Genomic DNA, 10306 nt, shown 5'->3' on the forward strand with positions numbered 1-10306 from the left:
AAGCCTACCATAGTGATCTAAGATGACTGTGCTAAGGATAGATTTCTAAGCCAGAGGCTGCTATCTATGTGCTAGCCAGAGGTCTATCAGGTGGAATGATATTAGAAGTATTCCACCAGAGACAGTCTTAACTGGTGATTAGCCAAATAGATCTGCTTTAGGACTATTGGATTTAGCAAAAGAAAATACAGGACTCCCAATTAAATTTGAATTTCAGACAGATAACACAGTATTGTTTAGTGTGAGTACATCACAAATTTGCATGGGTCATATTTATACAAAAATATAGTTGCTGTTTATCAGAAATTCAAATCACCGAGTGTCCTGTACTTCATCTGGCAACTCTAGTCAGATTGGAGCTCAATACAGAAACTTACACGGTAATAGAGAAAAAACAGCAGAAGTAATAGGAGAAGAGATAGAGATGAGAAAATGGATGGAATTCATAAATAGGAAGCTATCGTCACCTATTACTGGAGGAACTAAAGGATGACCCAACCACTAGAGCTGCTGCTATGTGAAAAGGATGCTGTGGTACCCCTAATAACACCCCAGTTCCTTAGGAACTCTAACTCTGCTCTGTTGAGACTGTTACCTGGGCTTTCTACTGCTTCACGATTTTGTGCAAAAAAATGCCACTAACTGAAGGAACTGAGTACATTTCTATTATTGATAATCAAGTGCTACAGACACTCTTATTTAGCCACTCAATGTTAATTTCCCCTTTTTCCTTACTATTGAAACCCTGGCTTTAGTTGGGACAGTAATGTGCTTCTATGATCCAAATCAAGCACAGCAATCTGGTTCTCTATGTCACAGCCTCTCCCAGAGGAAAAGAGCAGATGCTGCTAATGTGTTCTCTCTCACCACACTTTTCCTTCCTCAAATCAGAACAGATATGCCAAATGGCAGCAGCTTTCACATGACCATGATGCTGCAGACATAAACAATGAAAGCTAACATGCTAAATGACAGCATCATTGAGCCGCTGAAACAGTTCCAGCAACCACCTTCTAATGGTTATACATCTTGTTATATAAGAAAAACAAACCCTTGTTTGCTTAAGCCACTGTAAATTGAGGTTTCAGTTACTTGCAGCCGTATCCAATCTAACAGATAAATCAACCAAAGGAATCATCTTAGAATCCACTGAACATACTATATTTCTTGACTTCCTTAATATTTTTAGAATTGCTCCTACATATAATTCCCTCTCATTTCTCTCCTTTTATCTGAATTCCATCTTTTGTTAAATATTATCTCCTTTCTGAGATATTCTATTATCTCAGTCTACATTGATCCCCTTTCTATTTTGATGGTATTTACAGGCTAAAGTTTGAAACTTTTATCTTGTACCTGGGGAATGCGACCCTCTGTTGTTCTATTGTTTGATTTTTGTGCTGTTATGTATGCACTATATCCCTTTATTGGATGCTTAACTTCTAGAAGACAAACACTGCACTCATATTTCTGTTTTTAATGTCTAAGGAAGTGTTTTCTAGATATAAACAGTAAATAAGTATTTGTCTTGACAATGACAACAATAATAATGTTGTTATAGGATATTTGGGGGAATCTGGTAAGACATCTGGCCATGGGTTCTAGAGTAAAGGCTAGTCTAGATGGATTTGCCAAGTCAGCCATAGCCTGAGGGAGAACGAAGAAGGGCAGAAATTTAGCAGGTATGTGACTTTAACAAGTCACTTAGTGTCTGCAAGCTTCATTTTTTCTTCTGTAAAATGAAGGTGAAGATTAAGATGAAGATTAGAAATAATATTGGTAAACACATGCCCCAGTGCTTGTCACATGATAGGCATTAGAACTAGTAGAATTCAGCTTGAATCTCCTAATATATATGGCAACCAAATTATAAGATATTTTTTCAGTGTCGAGAAATGATAAATTTGCTTATTTTCCTTAACAAAATGGACACAAGGAAAGCGAGAATAATACATTTAAAATGCACTGGACTAGTACACAGAAGATCTGGTTCTAACTCTAATTCAGTGGCAAACCTACATCTAAATCAGGTAAGTCTGACTATCAGTATTCTGTTTGTAAAATACAGATAACAGGACTTGATTTATTTGCCTTGTAGAGTTATTACAAAAATCATGTGAAATAATGTATGAAAATTTGCCTTGAGAAATACAAAGCATTCATATTGGGGCTTCCCTGCTGGCGCAGTGGTTGAGAATCTGCCTGCTAATGCAGGGGACACAGGTTCGATCCCTGGTCTGGGAGGATCCCACATGCCACGGAGCAACTGGGCCCGTGAACCACAACTACTGAGCCTGCGCGTCTGGAGCCTGTGCTCCGCAACAAGAGAGTCCGCGATAGTGAGAGGCCCACGCACTGCAATGAAGAGTGGCCCCCGCTTGCCACAACTAGAGAAAGCCCTCGCACAGAAACAAAGACCCAACACAGCAAAAATAAATAAATTAATTAATAATATTAACTTAGGGGCGGAGAAAGGAATCTATAGATTTGAGAATCAGCAGCAGATGCAAGTTTATTCATAGCTTGAAAAATATTACCCAAATTTCAAATTCCCATTGAGTGATTTAGCACAACTAACACTTAAAAAAATGTTCAATGACAAAATGAGCTAGGCTTTAAGTGGAATTGAGATGAAATTAAAACAGAAAACTCATTTCCCTTGAATGAAATGCAAATGCATTTAAACGCACAAAATGATAGTACTATTTCATTTTTTAAGGGACACTTGTGAAAAACATTAACCACATTTAGAAGTACTATGAAGACTTCATACCTACAGTGTTAGACTAGAAGAGATGGGAGCAGTAGTTCTATCTGCTACAGATGTGCCATACTATGGGTGAGCTCTCAAATTCATGCTCTGCTTGAAGAGGTATAGATTCAGGATCAAAAAATAAAAACTGTCCATCAATACTAGTTATCACTGTATTTCAAAAATGCTTAGAGATATGATCAAGCATTTTTGTTTATTTGGGGATGGGGTAGCGTGAGGAAAAATGTGCAAATGATAAAAAATAATCATGCAAAACTAGATTTGTCTGAAAGGCATAAAGTGTTAACTGTGCCAGACCTCTTTCCCACCTTGAGTCAGCAGGCCTTTCTGGAAGAGTCTTTACAGTGTGGGAATCCTATAATTCCAGTGCATTTGACATTTGCCTTCTGAGATGATCATTCTGCCTTCTTGATGGAATTCTCCCTCATTTTCCCAGATGGAAGGACTTGCTTGTTCTTTTAAACTACTGGAGCAGATCTAATCTGTGCTAACCATCTGGGTGCTTTTTACTCCCTTGTAGTGAAATATTTGTGTGCATGTCCTATGTCCCACAGTAGGTTGTGAACTCTCTAAAGATCCATTAAATATAATTTTTGAACCCTACTCCAAGGGTTTCCAGGCCAATGTGTTTAACAAAGAAAATAAACAATAAACACATTGGCTGATGGGTAAATTATGCCACCTGAGCCTCTAGCTTTGCTAGAACTCTAACCAGTGGTTATTAGTCTGAGGTTCATTGGCTCCTACAAGATCTATGAGTGATCTTTCATGGTATTCATGAGTCCTAGTTTTATCTATCTAACCATATATCTCCCTATGTTAATTTGGTCTGGTAAAATGAATAATCTATGACTTTCATCAGAATTTCAAAAAGAGTTAAGAAATCATTGCATCTTTTTATTGTAGACTTTCATCCAATAGTTCATGACTTTGGCTGCACATTAGATAGTTTTTAAAATATATGGGTACCACTTCAAAAACTATGGTATAATTGATCTGGGGTGAAGTTTAAGCATAAGTACTTTAAAAAAAAATTCCCTAGAAGATTCTATTGTGCAAACACGGTTGGTCCTCAATCTCAGAATTGCTTTTAGTCGTTGGATATTGAAGCTCTCATGGGCTAGCCTGCTACAGTGACCCCCATTCTGCAGATGTTCTGCCCATTCCTTCAAGTAGTAATTGTCCAGGGAATGCTCTTAATTCAGTGCTTAATCAGGGACATTTGTGCCTCAGACTCCAAAACACTCCCTTCGGTTATTTAAAATTTCTATCACTATTCTCAATGCCCTCTTATCCTTTCGATTCTAGGAGGGAACACAGCATACTTTCTTAATATCAGCTGTGTACCTAGGGAAAGAAAATGCATTAACTGCAGTTTTCAGGGGACATGTCCATATATGGTCACGTTTAAGCAAAAAAAAAAAAAATAACCTTGGAACGAATAAGACTAGTGATAATTAGAACAGTCCCTTCAGACAGCTGGTGTCATAACCCAGGCAAGAACAGCCTTTTGTCCATTGGGTTTGATTTCATGACTCACAAGGAGAGTCAAAGTTTGATTTCCTTTTCGCATTTCCCCCACATTAAGAATTTGGCAGCATTTGGAATGGAAACAGATTTCTGGGACATTGTCAGATATCTTCTGGGGATTTTTCATGACTACAGTGTTTTTCTCAATTTGCCATTTCCTATAATTAGGCAGCACATCGCACATCTGATTCCTTGAGACAAAATTATTCAGTGTGGATCATACAGCCTCTTTGCTTCTCTGCCTTTCTGAGGCAACCTCTTTGGACATTTCACTCCTTATTAGCAATTCTGCCAAACTGTGAGATGTAGAAGAATCAAAAAAGAAATTCAAATCTAAGTGTTTTTCTTTCTCACGTTTGTTCATGATCAGGTAGGTAAAGAGGTCAGATTTCACAGCTCAGGTTTAATTTATAATTGCCCATGGATGTACAGTATATTTACACCATCCCAGTCCGAACCATACAGAAATGTTTAAAAGCTTAGCTTACTTCATAAACGTCTTTTTAAGCTACATTTTTCTTCCTTTACTGAAAGTGGCAAGTGATTTTTAACTTTTACTTCTACTGCCGCTGAATGACTCTTCTGATGCTAAAGGTCATAACACCAGTGACCGCTTGTGTGTGACCACGATGATCTGACTAACATAAAAGATGACCGGAGAGAAGAAGGAAAGTGCAAGGTCTGGGCCGGCGGGTTTTGTCAGATCGGGTGGGCCGGGCCACCACCTTGGCCGCAGCAACTCTTGTCCCCGCCGGCATTTTCCGCCGAGTCGCCCGGCAGCCGCGATATGCAGCAGGGCTGCGGGAAGTGGCAGCTTCACCGCCGCCATGGTGCCCGAGAGGAAGCTCAGCTCTGCCGAGGGGGCGGCGGAGGAGGAGCCCAACAGGAGATCGGCGAGGTTGTCAGCTAAACCGGCTCCTGCAAAAGTGGAAACGAAGCCCAAAAAGGAGGCAGGAAAGAATAAATCTTCAGACAAAAGTGCAAACAAAAGGGAAAAGGGGAGCAAAGGGAAAACAGACTGAAGAGGCTAACCAAGAGACTAAAGAAGATGTACCTGCAGAAAATGGAGAAACTAAAAACGAGGAGAGCCCAGCTTCTGATGAAGCCGGAAAGAAAGAAGCCAAGTCTGATTAATATCACACACCTGGTCCTATCAGTGGTCCCTGTCTCTCTTCTTGCACAATCCAGAGGAATATTTTTATCAACTATTTTGTAAATGCCAGTTTTTTAGTAGCTCTAGAAACATTTTTAAAAAGGAGGGACTACCCCCTCATCCCCAATTTTTTACCCTTAAAAATTTTTTAAGGGTAATTTTTTTTTTTTAAGGTGAAATCATTTGCTGGGTGTTTATTTTTTGGTACAACCAGAAATTAGTGAGATACTGAATATGGGAGGCTTTGATTGTCTTCGGTGTCAGCTTAACATTCCACAGATGGGGGTAGCTATTACATCCTATAATACAAAGCATACTAAATGGCATTTGGAGTCAGTTGTGCATTTAATGTCTTGAACACTTTTTTTTTTTTTAATTTTTTTGGAGTGTGGTTGCTTTACAGTGTTGTGTTGGTTTATACTGTGTGGCAAGGTGAATCAGCTGTACATATTCATGCATCCCCTCTTTTTTTGATTTCCTTCGAATTTAGGTCACCACGAAGCACTGGGTAGAGTTCCCTGTGCTCTGCGGTAGGTTCTCATTAGCTATCTATTTTATGCATAGTATCAGTAGTGTATATATGTCAACCCCAATCTCCCAATTCATCCCTCCTTCCCACCCCCAACTTTAAATTACTTCTCTTCCCATATTGTTTTCGGTAGAATTTTTCCTAAAGCAAACCACTCACTCCTTGATCTTGGCTCTCCTGGTCAGAATTTTGTGTGTTCTGTAACATCTTTGGTCGTGGTAGTACAGTTCTAGTAACTTTGTTAATGTACTGTGAATGATTGACAATTTGAGTATATACAGTATATGATATTAAATTGTGAGTTAGTGGGACTTATGACGGAACAGCATATCAATATTTGAAGATATTGGTACTTGCTATCCTGTTAAGGAAAATTTGCCTCCAAATTTTAAGCTGGAAAGTCGCTGCAATAACTTTTCAGAAAAGAACCATAACTACATGATTTTTTAGATTTTTGGTATATATATTAAGAATTGTGTACAGGGACTTCTCTGATGGCGCAATGGTTAAGAATCCATCTGCCAATGCAGAGGACACGGGTTCGAGCCCTGGTCCAGGAAGATCCCACATGCCGCAGATCAACTAAGCTCGTGCACCACAACTATGGAGCCACATGCCGCAACTACTGAAGCCCACGTGCCTAGAGACCATGCTCTGCAACAAAGAGAAGCCACCGCAATGAGAAGCCCGGGCACTGCAACGAAGAGTAACCCTCGCTCGCTGCAACTAGAGAAATCTCGTGCACAGCAACGAAGACCCAGTGCAGCCAAAAATAAATTATTTAATTAATTAACTTTAAAAAAAAAAGAATTGTGTACAAATTGAAATGTCTGAGTACTGATTCTCAAAACAACCAATAAAGTCTCAATTATGAAAGAAAAATAAATAAATAAAGATATGTAGCAGAAAATAAAAATTGCAAGGTCCTATATATAAGGAGGAGTAATTATGCAAGCAGAGGCTAAGGAGGAAGCGACTAAAATGTGACCAAAATATGTCTGTGAATAAAGAAAATCACAAAACCAATAGAAATTTCTGTATTTGTACATCAGTTGGTAGTTCCAGTAGAGCACCCACAGGATGCTGAGTGTTGAAAAATCAACATAAATGGGATGTGTAATCATGAACAAACAACGGCAGGATACGAACAGGACTAGCAGCCTTTACACTCACTGAAGACCAGTCACGGGGAGTGCAGATGCGGTTCCAATTATGAAATATACAGATCCTCAAGGACCTTAGAAAAACAAAGCTTATTTGTAAAGCATGTTGGCCTTCCCATCAGCCTTCATTCTGAGGATGTTAATTTATACTGCTAAGGCTTTAGGGGAGTACTATGACATAGAAATTTAAGATATGTTTTTCAGAGTTAGATAGCCCAGGGTTCAAGTGCAAATTCTCCCATTTATTAGCTGTGTGATTCTGATATCTTTTTTACCTCTGTAAGCTTGGCACAGATAAGTATTAATATCTATTAGCTTCTATTATTATATCATTATTATTACTATAACAGCCATCAGAAATATTATTTACTAAGCATTTAGTGTTATGTTAGGCACTGAGTTAGTTAATGGACTGAGCTCCTGACATCTGAAAGCAGTCTGACATAATAAAGTAAGTTTTCATGATGTGGAGACTTTGACTTGAGTTAGAATCCTACCAATTGTTCCTTTGTGACTTGGGGCAAGTTACCTTGCCATTTTAAAATTTCAATTTCTTCATTTTAAAAATGGAGGTAATAACACCTACCTAACAGTTCTATAAGAGTTAAATGATGATAAGATAACATTTGCTACATGGTTAGTGAGATGTCTGCTGTATAATGGGCTCAAAATAACTATGATCCTTTTTACCCTCTGCAATCTTCCATCCACCAAGTGACAAGGTTGAAGTGGAGAGTGGCCAGGCACATTCTGACCCAAGCATAAGCACTGAGTAACTGCACAAACTAAAGTAAGATTGAATGCACATGCATGGTCAGATGAGGGATCAGAGTAGAACAAGGGGTGATGAAACCACCATTGAACAGCCAGCACTGATGGCTGTTATAGTAATAATAATAATATAATAATAGAAGCTAATAGATATTAATACTTATTTGTGCCAAGCTTACAGAGATATAAAAGATATCAGAATCACACAGCTAATAAGTGGGAGAATTTGCACTTGAACCCTGGGCTATCTAACTTTAGACATAGAAGGGTCAAGAAATATTAATTATTAGTGGGTGAGATTATTTTAAACAATGTCTTATAAGAAAACATAGGGAAAAGCTAATTTCTGTAGGCTTCCAAAGACCTTATAAAGACCTGAGAGTTAATCATCTTGTAAATATACCTCCGATTGACTGGCATGTTTAGAAGATTTGTCTATTTTATAACATCTAGTACTGAAAGCCTGCGCAGAGGTTCAATGGATGCAAAAGACTTATTTTGTTGCTATTGTTCTAAGTATAACCATCAGAAAATTAATAAGCTGGGTCAGTTAAGTTGGCCTTTTCATGATGATGTGTATCTTGCTTATTTAATTAGTGTCCATTGTCTTCATTACAGTTAGCATTTCAAAGTGGTATTGATTGAGAACTGAATTGGCCACAAAACACTGTATTTGTATTTACACATTTATTCTCAAGATTAATTTTTAAAATCAAATCTCCTTTTTTCTGGGCTTTCTCTAACAAAAATGGTTAAATAAACAAATCATTAGGCTAAGAACAGAAGTGCCTCCACAAGTCCAATAGCCCAATTTAACTCATTACTGATGAATCTTAGGCATGACATATGACATCCAAATTTCCAGAAAGCAAAACGTCTGCACAGTTTTGTCAATTATTATAACGAATGGCAGCTTACAAATATGTTAAACCAAAAGAAAGAAAGAAAAGTTGTAACATGTCACTGGCTCTTGTTTTCTGAGATCCATTCTCTTCCCTCTGTCATTAAATTAACTTGTTCCTGTTGGATTACATAAATACAGCATGCTGTAACCAGTATCTGCCCTGTATGAAAATGCTTTTAGGAACAGGCAATGGCTGTAATACTCGTTATTCAAACTTCCAATTTTTCTTCTATTGAATAATAACTTTATTTGTAACATTAGCGTTGATTTCATTCCAACCTCTTTTCTCAAGATGCAGGAAGATTGGGCTCCTGAGGCCCTTTTACAAATACAGTAAAAAAACAGTTAGGAATTATTTTCTAATAGTGTAGGCAGGAGGAGATTTCTTCCCAAGGGCAAAGCATGAACTCCCAACACTTGCCCTCCTGGGGCCTTAACTTGAGTTCCAAGTGCTCTTGCTGAGTCAACTTTGGGAAAGCAGTCAGGTGTCTTTGAATTCAACAGATGTGCTTCGCATATGAGAGAGAAGATCACACCATCAAGGGCATTGAAAATATTATTTTGTAAACCTTAGTTAAAAGGTATGACGGACGTGAGACAAAGGGTCTTGGTTTATTTCTCAGAGAAATTGTCTAAAGGAGACATAGATTTGGAGAGTAGGGGGCAGTTGTTCCCACTCTTGGCTGCTTTACTATCTAAAAAAAACAATGACCTTGGCAAAGTGATTTCTAATTTCTCCCTTTCCGTGGAAGCAATACTCAAGAATGAACATATAGTGTCCTACATATACTCAGGGTGGGAAAGCAAAAATATTAGAATTTGCCCTGTCACAATGTATATTCTAGGAAAACACATTGGTAACCCTAGTATGGGCTATAATTAACTTTTTTTTTTAAACATTCATAGGGTTTTAAAAAAAATTAATATTGTTTTTAACATCTTTAGTGGAGTATAATTGCTTTACAATGGTGTGTTAGTTTCTGCTGTATACCAAACTGAATCAGCTATACATATACATATATCCCCATATCTCCTCCCTCTTGCGTCTCCCTCCCACCCTCCCTATCCCACCCCTCTAGGTGGACACAAAGCACTGAGCTGATCTCCCTGGGCTATGTGGCTTCTTCCCACTAGCTATCTATGTTACATTTGGCAGTGTATATATGTCCATGTCACTCTCTCACTTTGTCCCAGCTTACCCTTCCCCCTCCCCATGTCCTCAAGTCCATTCTCTACATCTGGGTCTTAATTCCTGTCTTGTCCCAAGGTTCTTCAGAACCTTTTTTTTTTTTTTTTTTTTTTAGATTCCATATATATTTGTTAGCATATGGTATTTGTTTTCCTCTTTCTAACTTACTTCACTCTGTATGACAGTCTCTAGGTCCATCCACCTCACTACAAACAACTCAATTTTGTTTCTTTTTATGGCTAATATTCCACTCTATATATGTGTCACATCTTCTTTATCCATTAATCTATCGAT

General features: G+C 38.1%; 1 pseudogene; it reads left to right on the plus strand.

The window, feature by feature from the left end:
• Positions 1-5130: 5130 nt before the first annotated feature.
• LOC137231169 (non-histone chromosomal protein HMG-14 pseudogene) lies at positions 5131-5518 on the plus strand (annotated as a pseudogene).
• Positions 5519-10306: the final 4788 nt, after the last annotated feature.

This window comes from Pseudorca crassidens, chromosome 9 (genome assembly GCF_039906515.1).
Source record: "Pseudorca crassidens isolate mPseCra1 chromosome 9, mPseCra1.hap1, whole genome shotgun sequence".
Classification (NCBI taxonomy): Eukaryota; Metazoa; Chordata; class Mammalia; order Artiodactyla; family Delphinidae; genus Pseudorca; species Pseudorca crassidens.